The sequence below is a fragment of the Erithacus rubecula genome (genome assembly GCF_903797595.1).
Source record: "Erithacus rubecula genome assembly, chromosome: 13".
Taxonomy (NCBI): domain Eukaryota; kingdom Metazoa; phylum Chordata; class Aves; order Passeriformes; family Muscicapidae; genus Erithacus; species Erithacus rubecula.
This window is the reverse complement of record NC_136665.1, coordinates 14,590,855-14,618,848: the sequence shown is the minus strand read 5'-3', so window position 1 is coordinate 14,618,848 and position 27,994 is coordinate 14,590,855. Positions and strand designations below refer to the sequence as shown.

Below are 27,994 nucleotides of genomic sequence, written 5' to 3'. Positions count from 1 at the left end.
AAACGTGTATTATGTGTCATAACAGCAACTTTGCTATTGAGGTTGCAAACTGTTTTTCTACTGCAAGTGGGTTCTGACTGTCTGCTCTCCCTCAGCCTTCTCCAAAGAATGGGTTCCAACTAGCAATTACTTGTGGGTGATGGGAAGGGGCTGCTCCATCTCCCAATCCCTGTCTGCTGAGGGTGGCTGCACAAGGTGTTTCCTCTCATCCTCCTGGTTTGTCAAGATGCAGTGATTTTGCTTTTGAAAAAGTCTTCTGGCTCTTGGATAAAATGGAGTATGTCAGAAATTGTTTTGTATGGGAGAAAAAATATTGTTTGGTTGGCTGCCATGCAGGTGTTTTCAGAACAGTGGGATTGCTTGCAGGATGTAAAAATTCATGAGACAAATCCTCTCTGACCTCATAAACTATGCAAACCTTAGTTACTGCTGGGTGTGGCAGCTTAAATACCTTACTGTGTTCATAAAATCAGCCATGAAAATAGAATCCAACCTCTGGAGAGTCCAGAGTGCCCTATTTCCCCACAGCTTCCCAGCACAGCACTGCTAATGACTCTTGCCAGTGCAGCCCCTTTCAGTGTCAGTGCTCCTGTGCCACGCACTTCTCCCCCTGCAAGAGGGAACAGTAGCTCCATTATTTGTGCAATGATTCCTGGTGAATGCTAACACTGCAGTCACTTCCTCTGAGTGCCCTGCTGCTGCCAGTGTGAGTTTTTTGCCATGGGAGGTGTGAGTTTGTGGGGAATGCAGTTGTATTTTACTTTTCCATGCTGGGCAGGTTCTCAGTTGCTTCCTCTGTGAAAGCTTTTGCTTATTCATTGATTTGTTTTTCTGCTGTATCTTGGGATAAAACCCCCTAGAAAATACAGGCCTCCAAGTGATAATTGTGTGTTGTTTTGAGGCTAACCTCAGTGGCTGGGCTGTGAAGCAGAGGTTTGTAAATAAAGGCTGCACTTACCCTTGGGTACCAGTTTGGGTGAATATTTCAGCATTTTCACTCTGTCTGTCACTTCCCACCACACACTGATTGTATCAGTCTGCAGTTGCCTCATCTGAAAAAAACTATATTGCTAGTTTTTATGTGCCTGCCAGGACTGCAGGTGGACTTCATGGGACAAGCAAGTTTTTATGTGCCCTGCCTGGCCCCACTGCCCCAGCGCTCAGAGCTGTGATGTATTTGAGTTCAGTGGGAGCCAGGGTGTGTGACACCTCTGAAAAATGGGGTTTATGTCAAATAGAATGTTCCAAGCACTTTATAAAAATGAAGTCTTTGGGCTTTCTCATTTAAAACAAGACACTAAACTGAGGCACAGGAGGGAAAGCCAAACCAAGAAGCAGCTGCAAAACTCTGATGCCTTTCAATGCTCAGACTGAGCCTGCTCTAGTGCCCTGCTGAAGAAGCAGGGAGGACAGTAAAGGAAACCAAATAAAACAGTCACTAGGAAGAGCATTTAATCTGGACTCTTCCAATTAGACATGCTTTAAGGCTTCTCTTTGCCTTTGGAGCTCAGAAGGGGTGCCCATCTGGTTTGGCCAAAATTCACGTGATGGAGAGCAAAACCTGAGAACCAGGTTTTGTTGTGATGGAGGTGTGGGGGGAGATATGGTCCAGATAGGATGATATCTTCTGGGTGTCAACTCCCTCACAGGGAAATACAGGATGTTTCTTCTGTGGGACTGGCTTGCTGTATGTGTCACCCTACCTTGTGTCATTGTATTTTGTGCTATTCCTCCAAGAGAAAGCTCTGAGTGATGTGAATGTATTAACTTAGGAATCTCTCTCTTGTGTCTTCTACCTTGAGATTTAGCAAGCATTACCTAAATTTGGATTGTCAGGTCTTGAAATATTTCTTGTTTAAGTGAGATGCATCAGGGCCATCTGTATTTCCTCCAAATTTATGCAGAAGTAATGCTACAAGTCCCAGCATTTCTAGAGAGAGAACTCAGGGCCATCAGTGTTGGGCACTTGGGCACATTACAGGTTGGCCTGATTCAATTCAACTTAGGAAATAAAAGACTGAGTTCTCTTAAGTTTGTTAAGAAACCAAGTTAAATGTTTACATAAATACTCAGTCTGTGAAGCTCTTGGAGTGTGGCTTAATGGGCAAAGCACAGTAGTTCAGGGATGTAGGTGGTGGTTGCAGATGTGTGTTTCTGACCTTCTTCTGTAACCTTGGGAAGCTTTTCCTTTTCTGTAAAATAGGGATAGCAATGCATCTCTGCTTCAGCAAAGTGCCATTAAGCAACCTGATGAAGTGCTACATACAACCAGCCCAGGATAAGAGCCTTTATCTGCTGCCTCAGTTATTCCAGTTCTAAGGCTGGCTGCTGGGGGAATAAATAGAACCTGTTCCTCTGTATTACATGAGTGCCCAAGTTCATGTCTGCTCTATATTTAAACATGCAGTTATGTGTTTTAAGACATACTTCTTTATAAGTTTTGTTATTAAACACATGTGCCTTTCATAGCATCATTGGGATTATTCAAACCAAAGTTTGAATGCTGGATGCAGAAAGGGGAGAACAAGAAAACCTTTTAACCTGCATGTTATTAGAAATCCATTTCAGATGATCCCCATGGAAATGTTACTGATAGTTTTGTTTCTGAAAGTAGGCAGTAATTAGTCATGATTTTTCTAGAAAGGAAATGCTATGAACTGTGCAAAACCTAATGAAGGAGAAGTGGCTGATTTATTGTAAACAGTTATAGCTTTCTGATGTTGCCTGGATTTTATGTTAATCTTGTTGTGTATCGGGAATAATTGAGAAAGATGGAGGATTGAGTAGCTTTTGTAGTCCATAAATTATTGCCTAGTGAGTGTAGGTTATAGTCTTGATCAACTTCAGCATCAATTTCTTGTATAACTTTTCCAGAATTTTAACCACTTTAATATACCAAGTTATAATAGAGTTCAGAATAGAGTTGTGTCCTATAGAAGATTGCTTCAAGGAGGGATTCCTTTAAACCTGACAAAGAGAGGACAGGAGGAAGTGAAACATTAAAGAAAACCCAGTCTATGTGAAGTGTGAATTCTCTCATTTGAATTCTGAGCATATGTTTCTTTGGATATAAAGACACACAATGGCAACAGCACTAGCTGTATTTCCTGCTATTGCAGAAACTGGGAATGCCACATAAGACCTTCCATGCTGGGAATGATCAAAAGCCTCCCCCAGGTTTTTGGCTCATCCTTTGGTCTTAAAATGCCTTTTGAAGGCAACATATGTGGAAGGAGTAAGAGCAGGGGACAAGGTGCCAAGGTTTCTGCTGCAATGCCCGGGTGCCAGTGAATTCCAGGAGCAGCTGGGTGCAGTGGGAGGTGAGCACCCTTGGGCATCCTTTGAGGTGAATCCAAAGCCCTGCCTTTGCTGCAGGATTGTCACCAGCCCCTTTTTTTTTTTCCCTCCCAGCCTTTACAGGGGCAAATGAGCAGTGAATTATTCATAATCCATAGGTTATCTCTCCACAGTGACTCCTGATCAGAAAGAAGCTCCATGTAGCTCCTAAATAGCTGTTTTATGAGAGTTCTGCTGCAGTCTTTTAGGGGGAGCACAGCAGAATGTATTGAGGTTAAACCTGTGGTTGCAACATCTTTCTTTATTAACAGGAATTAACTCATAAAAAAGGGACTTTAAAGGTGCATTATGTAAATCAATCCTAGATTTCAGAAAAGGCTTTTCTTTGTTAAATATTATTTTGAACTGTAAAATATGTGATTTGTGTAGAAAGTATGTGGTCATGATAACTGAGATACACCTATTATATATACTTGAATTCACCATCTCAGCTAAAATTTGAGCTTGTGACGATTTCTGCTTAAAGAGAGAAAAAAAAATTCCATGTCCAGCAAAAGAAAGTTGTTCTTTTCTGCTACCCAGAAATTAATCTTCCACATGACATATTTCTAATATCACCCAGGTAGGTGGGAAATCATCCTTTTTGCTTACAAAATTTAATGTGTCAGAGCTGAGGACAGGATGGGTGTGGATTTATGCAGCACTGAGCACAGCTCTTCTAGATGCCAGGATGCTGGGTGCTTAAAAGGGTTTCCTAGAGAGCTCAAAAAACAAGAGCTTTATGGTACTGAAGCATGGAAATTTTTACATATTCTGTGAGAGGTCCACCTTTAGACTTGAGAGAGATCTATGCAGTCAGGCTTGGAAGCTGTCACACTTAAAAGCTGTCTCTTTTTATCTTTTTCTTTTTTTTTTTTTTTTTTTTTTGTGTTTGATTATTTCCTACTGGGTTCCTATATTGATGTAAAAACATGTTCTGTCACAGTGCATATATTTTTATTAAACCAGAGTCCCTCTAATTTTTCTGTGCACCAGTGCAGAAGGAGGAGAAGCTGCAGAGGCTGCTGCTGGGAATGGTGTGTGTGCAGATGGGCAGTGGTGGATAAAGGTTCTGTGTGTCTGCAACAGCTGAGGAGCCCCACTGATCTTGGTTCTAGCATGGCTTAAACTTAAAGCTAAAGAAGACAGCCTGTGCACAGCAGATTTAAAGCTCTCACATTGTTTTTGTTATTAGTGTAGTTTGGGGAGGCCTGAGAAGGGCACAGAGCTGTGCTGGGCATGCAGACACCCAGCACAAAATCAATTTGCAAGATTGCCAGCAAGATATGGTGCAAACTGATGTGGGCAGGAAGGGACTCTGTGAAACAGCCTGTGGGACAGTAGCTGGTGGTCCTGGCACCTTGGCAAGCCAGGAGGGACCTTGGCTTTGGACCATGATGGACAAAGAAGGCTGGAAAGCACAGTGTAGCATGGGTGGCTGCTCACCCCTCTGCCCAGCTGTGCTCCTGTGAGCAGAGGAGCAGGATGGGTGGAATGAGAGTCAGTGGATATTCTACAACATAAAATAGCAACGTGTAAGAGACAAGGGTGTGTGTTGGCTTAGGGAGGTCTCATGTTAACTAATTAGAGAAATTTAAAGATCTCTCTTTTTAGAAAAGAGATTCCACTTTGACTTTCTCAATGGATTCTCTTTGATTTTCCCAGTTGCCATGATCCACACCTGGGCTGATTTTTACTGTGAGGGTGCAGAGGTGCTGGAACAGGTCACCCAGGGGGACTGTGGGTTTCCCAGTCCTATCAGTGTTCAAAGCTGGATTGGTAATGCCTTCAGCAGCCTGGTCTAGTGGGAAGTGTCTAGGTGATCTTTAAGGTCTATTCCAACCCCTTAAGATTTTATTATCCTAATGATTGTCACTTGGGCTCTCAGTGAGCTTACCACAACTCTCTTGTAAATTCAGAAGCAGAAGAAGCAAAGGGAGAAAGAGATTTTTTTTGCCATAGCTCCTCTTTTTCATTCCTTCTGCTAGAGGGAAGTTTGGATTTTCTCCACCTTTCACCCTTGGCACTCTTCCATGTTGTTTCTAATTTCAAAGCAACATGGTGCTTTTCCCTCAGCTGGAAGAGTTGGCACATAGATCTTTTGTGCAACTGGGACAATAAACTGCTGTATTAATCACTTCACACAAGGTAATAAACAATAGCAGAACTGTTGCTTTTACCTCTAAGGTTTCTACTAAAATAATCCAACTTCCTGAAGGCCTTAGAAGTGGGATGATAAAACTGGATTTAAGTCTGTGTCTTTCTGAGTGTCTTCTGCCTGATCTTGCACCATGTGAGATACCAAAAATCGAATTGGCAGTGTAATTACTAAAATGTGTTCTTATGTGGAAGCAGGATTGTAGACAAACTTGGTGTGTCATGTACCTGGTAAATTCTTGTTTAGATGTGGGGAAAAGAGCAGTCCCTGGCATCCTGAGCCATATGGCTTTCTGTGAGGTGTTGCTAGGTGCAAGCTGCCTTTCTTCTCTGGCAAGATTAAAAGGAAAAACGAGCTAGGATTGCCCTTTGGGGATGGTTATAGATAGGATGTGAGAAGCCCTTCAAAATTCCTCTTCTCAACATTGCTTGTTTTGCCAACAGTACAAAGCACTGAGCACACACCACAGCAGATAAAGGGAATTTGGAAATCACAGGCCCAGGCCAGTTTGTCAAAGCCATGGGTTTTGATCTTTTGAGGTTGACACTGTTTTACTGTCCCTACCCACACTTGTAAACACCAGTCTGGGAAAGCAGAGCAGGAAAAAGGATTTCAGAGACTCCACATAAAGGTTGCAGGCTGGGGGGCTCCCCAGTGTGCCCAAGAAAGATGTTTCATTCTTTTTTACTTTCTCTTCTGAGGGATGGGAGACCCATGTAAAGTCTTTGTCAAGATGTTACAATTGGAAGCAAACAGTCAGGTGAGCTGCAGAAAGTGAGAGTGTGAATGCATTTAGCCCAAGGCAAACAAGGAGGAATAAGTTTTTCTCCTTTATTTCACCATATTTAATTGCATAGTTGGTTTAAAGGGAACTTTGCAGTGAGGTGCTGCAGCACAGTGCTAAATGGTGGTAGCTGAATTTAACCACTTGAAAATCTCAGAAAAACTCACATTTTATAGTTTAATTTTCGAAAGGAATGAATGTTTCTTGCTGGGATTAAATACACTTAAAACAAATGGCAGAACAAAGCAATTTTTCAGGTTAACAGTTAACATTAGTGGCAATATTTCTGTTCAGGCCTGTCTTGCAAGCAGGGCTCAAAGCAGGAGTGCCTGGAAAGCAGAAAACCACAGCATTTAAAGTGGAGAAGGATGGAGCTTTTCCCTCCTGGGACATGGTGCCCATCAACTCAACAGCTGTTCTGCTCTGCAAGGACACTGCCAAGGTTGTTAGTGTCTGCACATTGAGTGTCTTGCTGATGATATTTTGTGGAATATTTAATTTCTAGGTGAAGGAAGAAGGAGTGAATAAATTGCTTTATCCCTTTATCTTTATGAAGTGTAGTCATTTTAATCCCAGTTTGGGATTGGCTTCCATATTTTTTAATTACAAAATTAAAATATTCTAATGATTATACTCTGCTCAGGAGCAGTGACAATCTCAAATGTTTTTTAAAAAAAAAAGGAAGAAAAAAGCCCATATGCTAAGTTTCAATGTGGGTCATGTACACATGAAGTCAATTATAATATGTTCAAAAACAAGGTCACTTCAGTATTTCAATATTTCAGGGTGTTTCTGCAGGATTTCTGTGGTCTGGTGTGACTGCAAGTTCCCAGATGCAGCAATGTTGCTACAATGAGGGAGAGAAAATGCCAGAGCTTCATGGAAAACTGTTAAATTCTTCAAGGGCTGGCTACCCAGGGTGGAATGGGCTTTTGGGAGATTTGCTTATGAGAGATGCATGATACTTATCTCAATGAATTGGGCAGACATAATTGTAACAGGATCAAGAAGTGATCCTGAACTGATTCTCAAGTGCTTTGGGTGGTTTTTTACTGTCAACATTTACTCTTTTTTTTTTCAATGTGAAACAGTGATTTTCATTTTCTTGAATATCACTCAAAATGCATGAGCTGAGAGCATAGAGTTGGCTTCCTACACAGTGAGAATTACACATGCTTATGTGATTTTTTTCATTAAAAAACAATGGTGGGAAGATTCAGAATTCATAAGAAATTTCTTAATAAACACAGATGCAACTCAGAGGAAAAAAAATTCTTTCCAAATTTTATCAGTAGGAATTTTTAAAATAAATCTTGACCTACATTAGCAGTCCCACCTAAAATAGCACACCTTGCAGGTGATTTCCATGTGGTTTTACTTCCTACATGATTGCTGTGCTGATGGCAGAATTTCTCCTTTAATAATGCAACAGAAGTGTAAGGAGGCAATGGTAGCTAAGCTAACAAAGCAGAAACAGAGATTTGTGGTTGATTCAGTTTTGGAAGAAACCTGGAGATTGGAAGAGATGGCAGATCATGGATATGGGACTAGGGAGAGGGAGGTGATGGAGAATGTACCAATGGATTGGACAAAAAAAAAAATTAAAAAAAAAAAAAGACCTGTGCAAGTTTGAAGAGTGTCCAGACACACAGGAGCAGAGATGGAGGAGGAAGAGGAGGGTGGGTGCACAATCTCAGGATGAAGAAGCTGAGTCTGTCAGGTGAAATGCAAAGGGATTTACAGTGATAAGGAGGGATTGACACCAAAATTCAGGGCCACTGAAACAGCCAGGCTGGAATCACTGGGGTGATGATGCTGGGTGGGTTGTGCTCTGAGGGAACATTCTCCTCACCTGACTGCAAACATCCACACCTGAGCTAATGCTCCAGAAGGACTTTATGGCAGTGCAGATAAATTGATGCTGCTGGGCTCATCCTGAGGTGGCTGTTGGGTGAGCAGTGCCCTGGTTTGACTGTGGCTGGACCCTGAATGGCTCAGTCTAAGATGCCAGTGCCACCCCCAGGCCATGACCTGCAGATAATGCTGGGTGGGCATTGAGGGACTCCATCTCCCAGCAGAGATTTAAATGGCAGCACAGCAACAGAAGAGGTTTCCAGCAGACACTGAGCTGCTCCTTGCAGCAGTGGCTGCTCTGAAAGCACAGCCCTTTGGTTGGGTGCACTGAGTGCTAATAAGGTGGCTTGTGTTGCATTATTTCATGAGGTGGTGTCAAAGGCTACACAAGATCTTGTTAGTAGCTGCAGGAGGACTGTGATGTATTCTGATTATGTGTTCCCTTCTCCCAGAGGAAAACAGTAATTTAGTACTTTTCTCATGGGAGCCAAATACTGGAATAAACTCTAGGGTCATGAAATCCAGTGACCCTGTTCCCCCAGGCAAACACATAATATCATCCCTTTCATAAACTGATCAAATATTTGATCTCACAGAAACCCAGCAAACTACAGGTTATGCTGACAAAAATAAAACAAGCTTTTGTAGGGGAAAAAGAAGCATTTCTCTGTGCCTTTCCCTTGCTCTTTTGTTTGTTGTTTTATGCACTGTGGTGTCAGTACTCAGGGCTTTACTAAGGCTGTAAATATATATTTTTAAGAGAAGATTTGGATTTGTTTAGTATTTGAACATCTTTGTGCTGTCCCTGGTAATTCTCACCTATCTCCTCGTGGCTTTGAAATGGCAGTTGTGTTTATAAATGGCTTTGAGATAATTGATGAAAGGGGTGATTTGCATGGAGAACAAAGTAGTGGTGGAGACCTATCCACACCTTTTGGTGCATGGGGAAATATAACATGAAAAGGGGAAAAGGTTTTTTTGTTGGTTTTTTTCCCTCCACTTCACTTGTCTTTGTTCCTGCCCATGGAGGATGCCCATGAAGTGCAACTGCTCTATTCCCAGGATGATTTTAAAGAAGTAATCAGTTGGTCAAAAGGATAAATAACCTATATCAGATTAGGTAAGTGGAATAAGGTTCCAGAATTGATATTTCCCATTATTATAAATGAGCTTTCCTTATCACCCTGGAGAGGCAGCTAGCAGGCTTCAAGGTATGTCCTTGCAAGAAGGTTGGAGTGCAGATCCATGGCTAATAGAGCTGGAAGGTTAAAAGCAGGCCTAAACTGAGAAATAGGTGTAAAGAAGGTGTGGAGCTGATCATGTAGCTTTCTATGTGCATTTTTGGGTTGGTTGGTTGGAGTTTTTTTATTTTTAATTGTAGAAGAATTGAGCATGAAGAGAAAATAAGGAAGAGAAAAACTCATCAACTACCCACAAGGAAATTTAATCAAGCCCTCTATCAATTTTATTTGTATGAGCTTAGTTACTGTAAATAAACGTCCTAAAGTATTCCAAACCTCCACAAAAAACAAACTGGGAAAAAGTTGTGGGATGGGAGAACCACCAAACTTTTCCCAACAGCAGGGCTGCCACCAGCACACCTTTTACAGGCAGAAATCCTCCCAGATACCAGGTGTGCATGGCCCACTCCTGCCTTGTGAAGGTTTTTCTCACCTTGCCTTTCCCTCTCTGCTCTCCATCCCTTCTGCTCTGTGTGCAGGGCTTGGGGGCTCCAGTCCCCTCCTGCCCCATTTGGTGCTGGCTGCCCCTGCTTGACAGAAGCTGGTGATTGATGTCAAGGCTGGGAGCAAACAGCTGCTGATTTGATTATTACTGTTCCATCTCCTAACCTTTTGGAGCATTTTGGGAATATTTATTCACCTTGTCACGCTTTGCTGGCACTTGGTGTGGTGCTTCCCCAGGAGCAATGGAGGAGTGGTACTGTACAGAGTTCAGAAATTCTGTTCCTGCTCTTTGTGTTTATTTACAGATATAGGGAGAGAAGTGAAGATCTTGCTGTATGGAGGAATGGAAAATTCATCTGTTTGACTGGGAGCAGTTACAGACATAGATGTGCAATATGTTAATAAAGTAATTGTGCTATGTTGCTATAAAGAGGAAGGCTTCATTATAAAATTCTTGGTTTAATACTGTCATTACAGCAGATGTATAGCATATGAACTAATTTGCATGCAGATAAGGAGGCTCTGACAGCTTGGTAGCATAATTACTGCATAGCATACAGCTCACTAGTGCTGGGAGCTGAAGCTGTTACTGGAGGGGTGCTCATGGGACTAATTACATTGGCTTTGTTAAATTTAAAATAGTGTATAGCCAGGAATGAGACCCTACTCCTCTGCTCTGTGGTGTTGTGCACAGTAAGTCACAGAAGCCTGCACCATTTTAAGCCATGCAAATGTCTGGATCTCAGCACCTCCCAGAGTGGTGGAGTCACCAACTTGGATTTAACCAGGGTGCCTCTATCAACTTTCAAACAAAAACTTTTGAAAACTCTGATATTTCTGTATATTAAAGCTCCAGTTTGGTTCCTTTGGGTAAGTGAAGAAAACTGTGGCTGCAGGAACTTTGTTTTGTTCAGTATCTGATGGGAGGGATGCTGGTTAATGGATTCTCCCCCTCTCCTGGGTGCACCTATTGCCTTGCTTCATCACATCCATGCCTTTGTGATTTGTCTCCATTTAATTTCAAGCATATTTCTGCTTCCTTTTTTTTTTTTTTTTTTTGTCTTAGCTTTGACTGTGTCTGCAGTTTTTAAAGATCTTATTATTGAGGTTCCTTTATGGATTTCAAAATGTTTAATTCATTACTAAGTCATTATAAACTGAAGGCATTTTATTTTCTTGGGGAAATCAAGACAGTGCCACAGGAGATTATTTCCCCCCCTGCTACTGTCAGATTAGCTTGCAGAGACGGGAGGAATTTGTGAATGCACAGTTGACTTTGATTATGTAAGCTGGAAACTGGCGAACAGTATGGATTTATTTCAATTCCACTTACTTTAAAAAGAAAAACATATTAAATTGTGAGTGCCTTAGGGCATCGGACAAATGGGAAGCTGAGCAGGAAGTGTGTTTTCCTCCCTGACCTCTCCTGCAGAGCAGAAGGTGATGGCAGGCAGCTGGGCAGGCAGAGCTGCAGGTTGTGCTGGAGTGGGATGGTTTTGGGGAGGATGGGAAGGAGCCAGGGGCTGGTTTATGGCCAGGACAGGGCTCTGTGCCCTCGGGGAGGGGAGAGGCTGCTGGTGTGTGTGGGGCACTGTGAGCTCTCACTGGGCTTAGCAAAGGGAAGCACCCTTAGCACCCTTCTCCCCTCCCTGCTGGGGACACAGGGGACTGGGTGATGCTGTGGCATCCACCAGCTCCCAGCACTTTTTACCCCTGAACCCATCAGAGCCTGGTTCTTGTGCCAGGAGGGCCCTTCTCCCACATCCTTACCTGCTGCCAGCCCTGGGGTGGAGCTGGATGTGGACCATGCTCCCAAAATTCACCAGCATCAAGGGAGCTCTGGGACACTCAGCAGCTCTGTCCCATGTCATGGATAAGGATTTTGTGCTCCACTGCCTCAATACATTCCCTCCCTCCAAGTAAATGTTGCAACTCCCACTCATCTGTCTCCATAATATGCTAAACAAATATTAACTTAAACCTTTTTTTTTTTCTTTTCTGCTAAATATTTGCCCAGGTATTTTATTTTGCAAAATTCAAGCTCATCCTTGTATGATCTGCTTGTGTTTTGTTAATCCAAGAGTATTAATAGCCTGCTGGCATTAGTGCTAATTTGGAGTTTCAGCTGTGGAGTGAAAATAGTAACAAATTTTTGGAATGGTTTGTTAATCTTATCAATGTTCATTATGTGTTTATTAATAGTAATTAGAGCCAGTCATAGTGATGCATTTGGAACTTTTTGCATCAATCAAGCAAGCATTTTTTTGAGATGATGATCATTTAATAGGAAATTTAGTGTGTAAATATGTAAAAAAAAAATTAAATATGGTAGGAGAAACAGTACAGGAAAACACTGAATATTAATATTTTTCATCAAAATTCTTGTCTTGTCTGATTCTCCCCCTCCCCACCATCTCTCAAAGTTAAAAAAGGTAGAAGAAAGGAAAGACCTTATCCCTCTTTAAAAAAAAAAAAAAAAACACAAAAAAAAACCCACCAACTAATTGAAACTGTTCTAATTGGGGTTTTTTTTCCATATATCAGAGACTTCAAGGCAATTTTTTGCAGGTTATTCAGACAGTTTTAATATCTATGTACATGTTGAGATATTTTTCTTCTTTTTCCTTCATTTTTGGTGGTGAGCTTGAGTTGTTTCAAAGGCTATTGGTTTTTCAGAGGCCAGAAAGGAACACAGTTATTTTGAAAATCAGTGCTCAGTCATGTAATCAAACCTTTCCCAGCCATTAGTGCTGGGATTAATGTCACAATGTCCTTTAAGGACAAGTCCTGAATGAGTCCTTTAGGCCTCTTGCAATCACATGAACAAGGAAAAGAGTAAGAGCATCTCTGAGGAGTCATGATTGGAGTTTGTTGTTGTTTCCTTGCCGACTCTGCTCCTCCATTTATGCTCTTTGGGCCTGCTGTTGCCACTCAGGAAACAGATTATCCAGCACTTCTCCATCTTCCAGCCCAATCAGAGATTTCTCCTGAATCAGCAGTGCTTATTATCTCCAACTGTACATAATTATGGTAGAGAGGTTGCACCACCATAACTGGATAATGTCAGCATTTCTATTACAGCACCATACTTTTTAGTGTCCTGAAATGGGGGTATAAAATCTCACTTTAGCTTTATAGTCCTTCCAGTGGTGAGAGATAAGTGTGTGCAATCAGCCTTTGAGCAGTTATAGAAACTCATAAAAAAATTCCTCTTTGGGATGTCAGTTGTGTAAAGGCTTGCTGCAAACTGGGGTTTAATGCACTTTCACAAAATTATTAAGCACCTGAAGCCAGAAAAGGGCCATGAAAATATCAATAATGCACAAGCACAGAACGATTTGCAGGTTGCTGCAACAAAAGAAAAAAAAATAAAATATGTGGGCTCCGGTTTTAGCAAGTCTGCCAAAATGTTGTGAATATTTAAGGGTGAGGAATGAGTCCTGCAGAGCTGTTCTGCTCCATGAAACATTTGAGTATACATATTTAACAATCTATTAGTACAGCTGTAGAAAAGTTTTTTCTATGTATATGTAATCCTTTATGAAAATGGTGCTTGATATGTGAGAGGTCAGCTTTTTGCAGTTGTTTTTCTTTAAGTTTTTTCGTGGTATTTTGAACCCTTTTTTCTCACTGCAGTCTGCTCTCCCTCCTGTTACCCCTGCCTTGTTTGCAACATTCTGCATTAAAGGCAGGGGGTTGGCATTAACCAAGGGCTTCCTCAGAATGAACCAGCCTGATTTCTTTAAAACATTCAATCTGGTCTTTTTCAGACAGGAGAAGAGGGTGGTAGTTCATCCCTGTTTAAGAACTTGGATAGAAGTTCTGCCTCATGCTCTGCTGCTTATCACATTCATGCCAGCAGAGACCAGTGATGATTGCAGTGCTCTCTCTGAGTTCTGACACACTTCTAATTATAGCATACACTGCTGTAAACTCCAGAGGTGATAATGAAGCTCAGACCCATGTGTCAGCAGAGCTTTGAAAGGGTAATGCATTCCTGTTCTGCACTACTGGTCCTTATTTGTATGTTTGCAGGCACCTAGACTCCAGCAATGATGTTTAGTTTGTTTTCACTGAGCCAAGAGGTGAAACATGCAGAGCAGTGGAGATGTGTAATTTTATCAAGGTAATTGAGTATTAACTATTTGCATGTCCTTTGAGAGATGCACAAGGAGAGGGGCAAGGGCAGGAAGCTTTTCATACAAGACTTTGTTTAAACTTGTTGCCTACAAAGTGTTGACAGGTCTTTAGTGCTTTGCTGTCTGATGACAAACTCTTTCCACTTCTGAGCACAGGGTGTAGGAAATGTCTGACCCCTCTAAACCAGGCTTATTCTATAGCACAAATTCAGCATTCACAAAATGCACAGAGTAAGGGGGGGACTGTGCTGAAGATGAGTTAGAAATAGCCCTAGGAAGCTCTCAGTGAGTGATAAAGGCTTTTTCTGCTTTTTTTGTTTTTCCCAGAAGTGATGAGCATAACTTTGCTGCTCTCTTACACTTTCCTAATTGAGGTATGGACCCATCATGCAAAGCTTTACATATTCTGCTCTTTAATCCTAGCATGTGAACCAAGCTAGCTCTCAGAGAGGAATGTAACCAACTTTGCCTTTCCTTCGGGTTCTCCAAGCAGAAAAAAAATATAACTTCTAGGCTTCAACCACTAAGAGCACCTTCATGTCTGGATGACCTGACAAATGAGTCCTGCTTCTTACTGCAGATGAATTAGCACAGTTGTGGGACAGATTTGGCCTTCCATTTGCTCTGCTGGTGACAAGAAGTGTACCTTGAAGCACATCATGAGGGTGCAGCAACTGGTGTCTTCTTTAGCCATTACTACTTAGTGGAAAAAGGAGATAGAAGTGGCCTTATGGTCCAGTGTGGGAGGGGTGTCCTCATCTGAACTCATCCATCTTTGGTGAAAAGGTTGTGACCTTATCCCAAGATCAAGCTACTAATTTGAAAGCACATCTTGTGGATGTGCTACCAGTGGGCCAAGGGTAGCAGAAACACCTGTAATGATGCAATTTCAGTCTCCAGGAGGAACAGAGCTTGTCCCCTGCCTTTGCTGTGGGATAGAAACTGAGGAAGAGAGAAATCTAATTTAGCAGAGGCTTAACAGCTAACATGGTCCAAAAATTTTGATATATATTGAGGGGAAATCTGACATAACTGAAATTATACAAAAATCAGGCATTTTTTCCTTCTGATCTCACATATTTTGTCCAAGAAAAAAATCACCATGGTCTCCTGATGTGCTAAGCCAGAAACTGCTGCCCAGTACAAAGCTGAGAGTTGAAGAACATGGGCCTTTTGGCTCCTCCATCTCTGTTTGTCTTTCTAAATATGTTCTCTCAGTTGTGTGTTACCAGCTTTCATTTGCCTGGACCACGATCATCATCCACAGCTTTCTCCAGGGGTTAGACAGAACATCATTTAAAATTAGTTGGTACTGTTGAAATCCCAATGCAGCATCTGGAGTGCTGTGTGAGGCTGAGCCAGCAGCCGGGGGTGGGGATGGGTGTTCGAGGGTGAGGATGGGTGTTCGGAGGTGAGGATGGGTGTTCAAGCGTGGGGATGGATGTTTTAAGGGTGGGGATGGGTGTTAGGAGGTGGGGATGGGAATTTGGAGGTGAGGATGGATGTTTTAAGGGTGGGGATGGATGTTCGGAGGTGGGGATGGGAATTTGGAGGTGAGGATGGATATTCGGAGTGGGATGGATATTCGGGGGTGGGATGGGAATTTGGAGGTGGGGATGAATGTTCAGAGCTGGGATGGATATCGGGGGTGGTGATGGATGTTTGGGGGTGGGATGGATGTTCGGGGGTGGGGATGGGAATTTGGAGGTGGGGATGGATGTTCGGAGCTGGGATGGATATCGGGGGTGGAGATGGGTGTGCGAGCGGACCGGGCAGGGCAAGGGGCGCTCGGAGGTGAGGAGGGGGCGGGAGCCGGCGGAGCAGGCACCGCGTTTATCTGCTGGGAACCTTTAATCTGCACCGGGAATTTACATAAAGCTGCGTGCGGAGGTGTGCGGGTCAGCGGAGTGCGGCTGCCCCGGGCTGCAGGTGAGCGGGGAGCGACGGGGATCGGGGTCCCGGCAGTGTCAGGGTCCCCCAGTTTGGGGTCCCAGCAGTACCGGGGTCCCGGCAGTGTCAGGGTCCCCCAGTTTGGGGTTCCAGCAGTATCAGGGTCCTGGCAGTGTCAGGGTCCCCCAGTTTGGGGTTCCAGCAGTATCAGGGTCCTGGCAGTGTCAGGGTCCCCCCAGTTTTGGGGTCCCAGCAGTATCAGGGTCCTGGCAGTGTCAGGGTCCCCCAGTTTGGGGTTCCAGCAGTATCAGGGTCCTGGCAGTGTCAGGGTCCCCCCAGTTTTGGGGTCCCAGCAGTACCGGGGTCCCGGCACGGAGCAGGGAAGGCGGCAGCAGCCCGGAGCTGCAGGGTAAAACCTGAATTACCGGGCAGGGAATGTGCATTTCAGACTCTTTCTGTGTTACTGTGAATAACCGGCTCTGTGGAACGAGCCGTGGGGATGCCGGGGTGGAATTCTGCAGGGAGCAAAGCTGGTCTGGCTGTGGCAGTGGGGAGGGTAAGAGGGGACCCTGTGGTCACTGGAGCCGCTGTCGTGAAGGGGATTCAGCAGCTGTGATGATCTATAACAAATATATCGATTACGGGGTTATATATGACAGTTATGTTTAGAACAATTGTATAACAAGATATATATATATATGAAATATATGTATGTATATGTATATATATATGTGTATATATACACACACATACACATATATATATATGTCTATAATGTACATATACAAATTACTGAGTGCAATCCTGGAGTGTGCATAGCTGGGCAGAGCTGCCCTGGCAGTGAGTCCCACCCAGCACCCTCCTCCATCCCTGCTCCATCCTCATTCCTCTCCCAGCCCTGCTGGATCTTGGAGGAAGAGTTTGGGTCTGGACAATGCTCCCAGGCACACAGTGGGGTTGTTGGGGTGTCCCATGCATGGCCAGGAGTTGGACTCAATGATCCTTGTGGGTCTCTCCCAGCTCAGAATATTCTGTGGCTGAGTGTGTGTCTGTCTGTGCTGGAAAATGTTGATCACAGGTGTGTAAAGGTCTTGGCTGGATTTGGAGTTGTGTTGCTCATAATCCAGACACACGATCCCTTGCCCTTGGTAAGATGCAGCACCTGCCCTAACAAATCCATAAATACCTGGCTGCTGAGCTGTGTCCTCAAGTGACTGCAGTGTGGATGTGCACTTTGTAAAAACTCATTTGAAAGAGGCCTGCTCTAAACAGATGAATGAGTTGGTTTGAATACCTTTGAAAAGAAAAATCTCTTCTACCAGCACGTTGCAACTCTGACATAATTTACAACAACATTGTCCTCTTGAAAATTCTGCTACGTGATTACAGCGTTGCCAGCTCTTGTGATTTGCAAACTTTAGAGGAGACCTTGAAGGAGGTAATTTAATCCATTCCTCTACCTGAAGGCAAGAGCAGCTTTACCTAAGCATCACCCTGAAAGATGTGATAGGGAGAGTTATTTTTCTGCTCTTCATGGTTTCAAAGCCACTGATCATTGGGACCACTTGTAGCTGCTAGTACAGAACCAGTCCTCCTACAAACTTGAATTTTTGATGTTGAACTCTCTCAAAATCTGCCTGTGAGTGCTATAGGTTTTACCTAGACATTTAGATATCTCCCTGGTAATCTGAAGTCCTTTCTGGCCTGTGTAACACAGAGTATACAAAACAAACTCATTTTCCTCTGCACTACTCTTAAGGCTGGGAGGAAGAAAAGCAGCTTTATAAATCCAGGTCTATAAATACTGTGACCATTGCTACTTGACTAGCAGGTACACCACTCTAGGTTATTTCATTGCTATTTATAAATTCACACATTGAGTTAACTTGTAGTCATGGTTTCCAAACAGATGAGGAGTGTAAGCTGAAGGTCATGAAATAGCACAGATAGCCTGTAGATATCTTCAGCACCTGAGCCTTCATTCTCATGGCCACACATTCCACACTCCCCCTGATCCTAATGGGAATCATTTGCACACACCAAGTGGGGAATAAACCAGGAAATCACTCCCTTGTCCATTAGAGAAGCTGTATGTAGATCTGTGAGGAGCAAGAGTCACAGCTGCTGCCACTCTCATCCCTTCTGAATGACCCTGATCTGTGTGCCATGGAAAATAAAATACCTGCTTAGGTCTGTGGTAGCAAGAGCCTCTCACAGGTTTCTCGAAGTTTGACTTTTCAAAAGTGTGCAAGTTCATTGCTGTGCCTTTATCTTTCAGAAAAAATTCCTAATCCAAACTGTGGCTGATCAATGTTTGCATTAATTATGCATAAAAGGGTCAATTCTACCAGCCTTGTTCCCTTTGAATGCTGCTTTACCCTGGGAGGAATTGACTTGCATTATGCAGGTTGGACAAATTCACCTCCAGTCTGAACTTCTGTAAAAATCTCCAGGGAAGGTCAAGTTTCTGTTATTTTCAATAATAAATGAGATTCCCATTGAGTAAAATGATCCAGGAAATCAGCTTCAGGTCTCGGAATAACAGTGTTGTAGTCTCTGATGGAGGGCTGGGAAAAACTGATAAGAGTTTGAAGAGAGATGAATGAATCCCTCCAAGCTGCAGGTTTTACAATTCTAACCCAGTAGAACTGGCTCTCAACACAAGTATTAATAACTTTTCATTTATTTTGAAGGTTGTCTCACAGCTGTGATTTTCAAATGCACTTGTTTACAGTCTTATCCTATCTCAAGTAAAATTTTTATAGGGGAAAGCCACAACAATAATGGAAAAGATGGTATTTGTGTAATAGGCAATGAGTTCTCACAGCTCACAGGAATGTCTTCCCTTCTGCATGTTTTTCTGCCAAATGGATGTTTGGAAGCGTTAATGATTGTATTTTCCCCTTCACCTCTGGAAGTAGCCTGATTTGGCTGAACAGTCAGAAGGGAAAGAAGAAATAATTAATGTGATTCATTCATCTAGAAAGTGTAAAGCATAACTTAAATGGCAGTAGTGGTAGAAAAAATGCTATAGTGAATGTTTCAAACTTCAGATTTTCTGTTGAGGTATGAAGTGATCTGAAAGGAGTGAGTGGCAGTTCATCAAAAGGATGTGTGTTTTCTTCTGGTACTGTTTTATTGGCCCTTTCCAGTTATTAATCTCAGAATCACTAAAAATACATGGCATAATGGATGGTTGCTGTTCAGAACTCTAATTCACTTTACTGCACAGTCACTGTGGGAAGTGCTTTAGCTACTTTGGCTCTTTTGTATTGCCTCAAGAAAGAACTTCCCCGTGTGTTTTGCCCCAGAAGTCATCTGTTGTTTCTCAGTGTATGCACATAAACAGCTCTTGCCATTATGCCTGAATATTGAGTCAGCAGTTCCCTCTGATGAAGCCATCACCAAGGCCTGTCAGGTTTATCTGCACAGATCAGCATCACAGAGCACTAATGCTATTAACTCCCAAACATTGTCAGCTAACCACACAACTGTGGGACACCAGTGACCTTCTGCTTTTTCCTTCCTAATCGGCTCTGGGCTTGGGCTGCCAGCTTGGCTGTTCTGTGCCTCCATAACCCATCTGAGAAATGGGCACAGTTTCATCTTCCCACCTTGCTGGAGGCATTTTGAAGGCAAATGTACTGACAAACGAGACCTGCTTGGATTTTTTGATGTGTGGTGGAAGATTGGGGTGTTAATTTTATTTTTATTTTAAATATTTAAAATGCCTCCAATGAAATGATGTCTCATTCATTGGTCTTTGGTCACCCTCATCTTGCAGTGGCAGAGGTAGCAGGGATTTCTCTCTTATTTTCTTTTGCCTTTTTGCAATACACCCTTGACAGGAGGAGAGAATATTTATTTTAAAAATGGTGCTGGGAGATGGAACCACTGGCTCTCTCCAGCCTTGTTACCTCCATCAGTGCCATGGGGAGCAGGGGCCACCTTAAATCAGCAGTGTCCTGGGTCAGAACCAAAAAACATTCCTTTTTTTCATCTTTTTATTCACAAAACATTTATTGCCCCAAGGCTGTTATCCTGCAAAAGCTCCAGCATGTGTTTAACACCAATCATGGAAATTGGTCTTGAAGCAATTGGGATACTTGTGTGCTTTGAACTGAGCAGGTGATTTGCAGCAAGTCCCATTATCTGTTCTGTACCAGCATCTGTCTGGCAGAGTGGTTTCACCTGCATCACTCCTCTGAAGGACTCAACACAGCTGTCAAAGGATAAATGCTTCACACTTTGAAAATAAGTGCTGGAGTTTAGATTTAAACTCTACTTTTTTTTTTTTTTCAGTGAGGTCTTATCTGTCATATGATATTCTTGTCCTGAAGAAGAGCAGTCTATCTCTTGTAATCACTCGACTGTCCTCTAAGTCAAATAACATACAAATACTTCTGAGAGAATATCATCTCAGGGTTTTTTCTAAAGCCTGGATCTGATTGTGTGCTTCCAGGCATTCATTTTCCAGGCATGTAGTGATCTAGCAGCATGAAAAATCAGATTTCTGGGGAAACTGTCTCCTCAACACCTCAGATCACAACACCCTCCACCAACTGTGTCTAAGCCCAGGAGGTAATTGGAGTATTGAGGATTTATTTCTTCCTTATCCTCTGTGTGATGCCAACACAACTGTGAGCTAAAACCTGGTGGTGTTTTTCTTTGCAGGGAATTGGAGGCAAGACAAGGAACAGCTCATTTGTTTGGGCTGCCAGACAGTTGCATGAGGATAATTATTGTGTGCTGTTTATTTATGTTGGACTCACACCAGTGGTGGTGGTGGGACCTGGAGATGCTCTGGAATTACTCACAGCAGTGGAAGTTGGAGCTGCTGGTGTTGTCAAAACCAGCAGGGCATTGACAAACCAGCAAATGAATTTAAAATGGTATTTAAAATTGGGACACTTGCAGAAGATTATTTGCAAGGAGCTAATAAAATGATGGAGTGTGTAATGTGATGGAATGATTGTTTTGTGTGAAGGCAGAGCTGTAAACGACTATGCAGGGACATTTAACAGAGAGAAGGTAGAACTAGAAGTAATCAGATGAAATGAAGCAAAGATCATTTAAGCCAAGCACTGGGGTATTTTATAAGGGTGTTGCTTGGCTTCAGAAAGGCAGAGTAAAGCACCCTGTGAAAATCCTAGGTGATGACAGGATTTGTAGGCGAGGTTTTTATTGTTTGTGTACAACTGGAAAAGCAATAAAATCAATGGAGGAGCTTGTATACATTATCAGCAACATGACAGTTAATTTTGGACTGCAAAGATGCAGAGTTATGCGCTACCTAACCAGCAGGCTTTCACTGCACTGTATTAAAAGTGAGAAGAATGTATTGTAACTTGAATTTTCTTTAGTGTTCAATTGCACATAGAAAACTACAAGTTCTTTCTGTGTCAGAGTTGATGGATGTAGAATTTGCAGCAAAGGAACCGTAAATAACAAAATATTGTAATAATGTTTATTTCCATGAGGCAGGAAAAGATTTTAAATTTATGTTTTTGATTTATTTTGCATTTTAACACTTTCAGTTATCAATAGGGATGAATCTGAAACTCAAACACCCATCAGCTTTTCAATTTTTGGCATTTTTTCAGCATCTAGAGCTGTTATCTAATCAGCATCACAGAAAGTGAACCAGGAGAATGTTTTCAACCAGCTGAAGTGATAGCAATCATGAAAGACTAAAGCATGCCTTGAATACAGAGCTACTGAAGAATAATGCAGGAATTTGTAGCAATTAAGGACAGGTAAAATTAAGGGACAGGATCTGTAGGGAATTGTGCCTAAATGTGCAAATTGCTGGGTAGATCTGCTGTCTGTTCTAGTCCTTCCCTTGAGTTTTACAGCAAGTGCATCCATATGGTTACATGAGTGCAGGTTTCTACAGTCTGCATCCTCCTTGCTACAGCACAGGCATTTGCCTTTTTTCCTCAGTTTTAAGAATGATGCTGGAAAACTGCTAAGCAAAGGTCAAGAAGGATTTGTGAGGGGAAAAAGAACCATCTGAACCAGGGGTTGGTGAGTGGGCAAAGCCAAAACTTGAGGAGCCACAGGAGACTCTGATTTTCCAAGAGTGTGATGAGGTTATCACAGTTCAAAGTCCATTGGTTTTATAGCATTTCATGGCTCTGGGCTATGGGAGAAAGTGTTCCATGGAGACAGTGTTTGCAGTGTGCTTTGTTTAGGGGAAAAGAATGCTTTTAATAACTGTATTGATGTCCTGTGGAGGTGTGGTGGAATGGGCGTGGTGGTAGTGGTGTTTGTTTGTTTTGTTGTTTTGTTTTTTTTAATGGGAAAAATCTCTCTGACTCTCTCTTTTCAGTAGATTGGATATGGTCACTGAAACAAACTTGAGGCAATGCCTGAGATAAATCAGTATGATTTTTATGACTCTGTGGTAGAATTTTACAGAGATTAGACTAATGAACTGACCTCCCTGCTTTTAGGTGAGGTATTTTATTTAGACTTTTAACTACAAATTAGAGATCTGCTTCAAGTGCAATTAAAGTCAAAAGAAGGAGGTTTATATCACACACATTGCATTGTATCTCAGCCATACAAACAGCAAAAGAAGGTAAAGGATCTCTATTGAGGCAGTTGAGCTGTTGGACATCAAATAATCTGAAATTTAGTACTGTGGCTTTTAAGTGCACAATATCTCTTCATGGATATATGTGCACATATGTATGCGGATGTGGAAAGCAGACATTGTTTTAGAATAAAAGCTGAATTATAATACTGGAGGTTTCAGTCTGTGTTGGAAAGGCCAATGTTGAGGGATACACCTGGTCCAGGTAGCTGGGCTCACAAAATGCAGATTGAGATGGAGACTGAATTGCACTTTAAACTCTGGGTGGGACCCTGAGACAAGAGGCTGTGAACTGCCAACATTTGGGATAAAAAAGGAGGTGAAGATGGGGGATGCCAGCCAGGTGAATTGACAGAGCCACTGCAGGAGCCTTCCAGTCCTAGAAATTAAAAGTCTGGCCCTGGGAGTGTGACTGTCAGGGTATTCTTCTTTTGGTTGAGATAGTTTACAATATTGCCCAAACAAATTTTCATTATTTTTTTATAAAATTGGTCGTTGTGTTCTTGTTCACTCTATTTCTGCTTCAAAACTCCACTGCATGTCTTTCCCCAAATAGGAAAATTCCTCCACTACTATGCCAGGCAAAAAAAGACTGTATAATGTTTACAAAAACCCTTCAAGTTTTCTCGGGAAAACAGAGCTTGGCTGATCAGACTTCCCTGGTTCTGTGTCTGCCTTTGCTCAGTGACTGACAATTCATCCTGTAAGAGTTTACAGTGTACCCAGTCCTAAATGCTGTCTTGTCCCCTCCTCTTTTCCAAAGCCCTTTTGTCCCAGCCTTTGGTCTGGAACATCAGGCAAAAGGTTTGAGAGCCATTTATTTCTTACCTATTCTATGGTTCTACTCCTGTATAACCCATCAAAACTTGTACCAAGCCATGTGAAGATCTGATAGTTGATGAAATGCAGTTTTTAATAGTACACTGTCTTAATGCAGCCATTCAGCCAAGGATCACAGGGAGTCCCTGGGTGTTTTTTTTCTCTGCAGCTGGATGCTGCTACTGGAGCAGTTCACAGTTTAATGCTATCCTTGAGTTATGAAGCTCTCACACTTGGGCTACACCTTCTCTTTGGCAGCTTGGAGAAATCAGCTCTGCAAGCAGACATGAAAAAAGCAGATATAAAGCAGGATAGGTTATACCTCCTGATAAACTACCTCCTAAAATGTGAAAGTATAAATAAGACAATGAAGTATTTGTTTAAAAGTGCTGAATGTGTGGGAGCAACCCTCCATCCCAGGTCTCCTGTGAGTTAAGGGTATTTTAAGCACTTCCCCACACACACTTTTGGCCTGTTGTATGTAATACAGATGTGCACATTTGTATGGAATAATCATCTGAATCCATGTTGTGCTTTTCCACTGCTCTGCCTCAGCATGGTGAGGTTTCAGGTGACTGATGTGGAAGCACTGCAGGGATCAGGCTGGGCTTGGGTTGAAACAGCCCAGAGTGATTGATCTACAGGATTAAAAATAACCAGCTAATCAGGATGCTCTGTAATTATCCAGTGTATGTATTTAATTTACCACCCTCAGTCATAGCTTTTCCCAATACAAGCATTTCTACTGCAAGTAACCATGATAATGTTCACATAGATTAAAGGTGAATCTTTTGAAATAAAGGTGTGTGCCATGGCTGCAGAATTATACAAAATGTATATTATCTGCAAATGTATATATGACAGAAACAGAATATAAGTGCAAGTATATAATCACCTTGTTAATTTACTTTCAGCTAATTTCACTTTCTGTAGGTTGCATCTACACTTAGACAAATGGCAATTTTCATTCATTTCTGTGCCAGTTTTTAAAAGCAGAACATTGCAGTGCAATCTCATTACTACAGCTTTATTGATTTATAAAATTGCACTTTAATACATTAATCCATATATTAGAATGAATAAAACCATGCATAGTTGCAGCTAAGGTATTCTTGCCAAGGAGGTACATGGTTTGCTTTTTCATCAGTGGTTCACAATTTAAATTAGTGGATGTCATGCTGTTGGACTCTAGGAACACGGGATTAATGGCAAACTCATTAGTTCATGAAGTTTAATCTTCTTGGTGGGTGTCCCACCTCGTGGGAAATAAGAGGGATTTGGCTGCAGGTGTCTGGTGAGGTAACAGCAATCACTCAAAGAAAAGGATCTAGAGCTCTGCTATTGTGAGTCTGGGAGTATTTATTATTGATGCTTTATTTGGTGCCAGAATACTCTTTTCTTTGCCTAGAAGAAAGCAAATGGATGCTCTGAAGGACACATGAAGAGGCTGTAACTGCATTAGCAAGTGCCCCATGGCAGTAGAACCACTGGTGGTACTTTTCCCAGGTCACGGGGCTGATGCTCTGTTTGAATATTTGGCATAGATCCTTAAACAGGTCTTTTTGAAGAGGCTTTCTTGGGAAGTGTGTCAGGTTTTACACCCTTACTTCTGTTCATTCAGGTAATTATCAGTTTCTTTTAAATGGATATTACAGTGGGAATGAGCCTGGTGTGAACTGGCTTTGCATAGCCCTGGCGTGGTGTTTCCCAGCACGTACAGATGAGCTTGCAAAGCCCCAACATGGTGGCAAGTTATTTTTGTCCCTTTTAATCTGTTAGGCCCTGATCCTGATCTGTAGGGTTTCCTAAATCCCATTGATTTCTCCAGAATTAGGTTCCTGGAGTCCTTTGAGAGCCTGGGTTTGGCTGGTCTTGTGCTACTAACCGGAAACAAACCCACTTTCTCTACCTCAGAGCTCTCTAAGGATAAATGTGTTGAAGATTATCAGCGTTCTTATTTGGTGGCAGGGAAGGCCACTGAAATACCAAAAATAGATTTATAAAGGACAAAAATAACTCACTGCCTGGAGGGTTTTACACAATCTGAGCTGTGCTGTGTGGCTTGGCTGAATCACTTGTGCAGGGATGCTCGGGGCAGTCTGTGCTTCTTTGAGGGGAAGGGCCAGGGAGGTGCAGCTGGACACAGCAGCTCAGAGAGAGGGAGAACAGCTCCTGTGTGTGCTGGGGGACAGCCTGCCAGCACCTGTGTGCATGGTGGCACAGCCCTCTGGGCAAGAGGGGCTCCTCACCAGCTGCTGCTCTGGGATCCTTCAGTGGCCACTGGCTGGAAAGGCAGGTGGCAGAAGGAGATACTAAAAGCTCTTCTGTACAAATCCCTTCCATCTCCCCCATGGAAGAAGAATTGCTTTAGACTGTGCATTTGAGCTGTAGGAGAGCAGGAAAGGATAATGTAACATAGTTCTTCGTGTAATGGAGAAGCAAAAAAGAGCTTTATTTAAAGGAACACTACAGTTATATAGGGTAGTTTGTGCAATACAAAATAGAAAAGGCTCATTGGTCCAAGAAGGCAACACCTCTTTGAAAACATGCTTTCTGCAAAACAACACCTCTCACTCACCCTGCAGCTGCATAATCATTGTTATAATTTCTTGTCCTTGAGCAGCCTGAGAAACCCAAGGCTTCAGAGCTGCTTATTCCCTGGTTCCCAGCAGTATCCAACAATATAGACCACAGCCATGAAATGCATTTCTCTCTGAAACATGTCTGTAGAAAGACAGGTTTGTCTTGGTCAGCTCTTTTCTGGGTTTAATCATTCATTCCTGCTGACCACAGTGAGAGAAATTTGCTTTTAGTCCTGCAGTTGTGTGTGTGGGCAGGGAGAGTCAATCAGCATCTGTTCCTGCACATGCATCATTAACAGGGCTGAGAGTTAATTTCTAGCAACAGACACATTTGTCTTTGGATTGAATTTCTACTCCACCACCAAGACACTTTGAATGCTTGTCACGTTCTTGGGGTTTATAGGTGTCGAGTCACTGGCTGGAGAAGGGATGGACAGAATTTAAAATCCCCAACTGGGCTTCCTAAGTTTCAGGAGAAAACTGTATTTATAAGCTGAGCATGTTTGGTTTGTAACAGATTGGGCCTGTCTGAAATGTCCATATTTTATATAGTTACAACTATGGATGACCCCTTACCACAGGTACATGAGGTTACAGTGTATAATGGATTGCACAACAATGTCCAAATACAATTCCTTTTACTTCTATTGGAGGAAAAATAAAGTATTCTTAGTCTGAGTAACCCTAGAAGTCAATAAGATAAGGTAGTTCTGTGTACAGAGTCTACTTGCAGACAGGGTACACTTTATTTTTGTGAATGTGGATAAGGCTGTTTTTAGTAGTGTGCTGCTGATAAGTTCTGCCTTAAGCTTGACTGCTGATCAGGTTCCCTCTTCTGGAGTCAGACCAGGTTGTCTCTTTCTTTTCCCTTCTCCATTTGCTATTAGCAGATCTGTGAAGTTTGTTATGCTTCCAGTATTCTGGCACCATAGGTGACAGATGCAGGAGAGCCAAAGCAGTCCCTCCAAATTACCCTGTGATGGGAGGGAAGAAGGTGACCTCCAAACACAGTGGGAGGGAAGAGGGGCTGTTTTTCTTAATGTGTTTCTTCTCTGGCAGCTGAAGGCTTTTTCCACATAGGTGATGAGAGCAGTCTCTTCTTGCTGAATGAATAAAAATACCTTTTTTTTTTTTTTGAACAATGGGAATAGCAGCACCCTGCCTTCCTCCCACCCCAGCCTTTCCAAACCTCCCACAACAGCACTTGGCCTTGCAGCCTCCTGAGTCAGGAGCATCCCTGTACACTTCACATTAAAACCTTATTTACTTCAGTTCCACACACTGCTGGTAACCACCAGTGGTGGTTACAGGCCTAGGTCTGTATAAAATATGGTTGTAGCAACTATGATCACTACTTTGAGTGTACAGCTCCCACATTATCTGTCATTTCAGGAGATGCTGGCCAGTGGAGATGAGGAGCAAATGGCTTGTGGTTTGATGAGATGTATTTTGGTGGCTCACCAGAGTGTCACTGCCAGCCAGTGGAACTGGAGAAGGAGTTTGCAGAAATTACTGCTTTGCAAATAGGAGTTGTAGGTATTCTGAATTTGAAATGGTGGCTTCCAAATGACTTGCTAGGGGTGTTTTGGTGCACAGTTACTGCTCAGGAACATTTTTTTTTCTTTTAACATGGAACCAATTTAAGTGAGTGCAGCCCCATTAAGTCTTATTTTTAGATTACAATAAGCAAGACTCTGATTAATTTAGCAGCAGGGCATCAGTGAATATTAACAGCTTAACTTGAAGCCCTGGTAGGTTGATAAAGAGCTAAACAGCCCCTGAGTCATATATTAACAGCCTGGCCATAGTATAATTGAGGCTCGTGTTGGGTAAGTATCAGCATCCTTGATAGGCAGCACATCAGCAGAAGCTATTTGTCTTTTAAATGGACACTTAAATTATTCAGCATAGTAGGTGATAGTCACCAGGACATCTGAGCCACAGCCCAGTTATTCTAGGCATGTGTGCACAAGCTGTGATTAGTTCAGGTACAGCAGTCAGTTCTCTCTGGGCAAACTCATCTCATCTAGAAGCAGTTTCTCAGGTGGGGTCTCCAGCCCTTGATGAGATCCCTCTACTGTGGCCCAAGCATTAGGGATGCAAGAATAAACTGGGCTGCAGATAGTTTGGGGGTGGTAACCAAAACAAC

General features: G+C 42.5%; 1 protein-coding gene across 27 annotated transcripts in view; it reads left to right on the top strand.

The window, feature by feature from the left end:
- MAGI1 (membrane associated guanylate kinase, WW and PDZ domain containing 1) overlaps positions 1 to 27,994 on the top strand; it is a 321,597-nt gene that overhangs the window by 203,080 nt on the left and 90,523 nt on the right. The gene's annotated exons all lie outside the window — the stretch shown is intronic.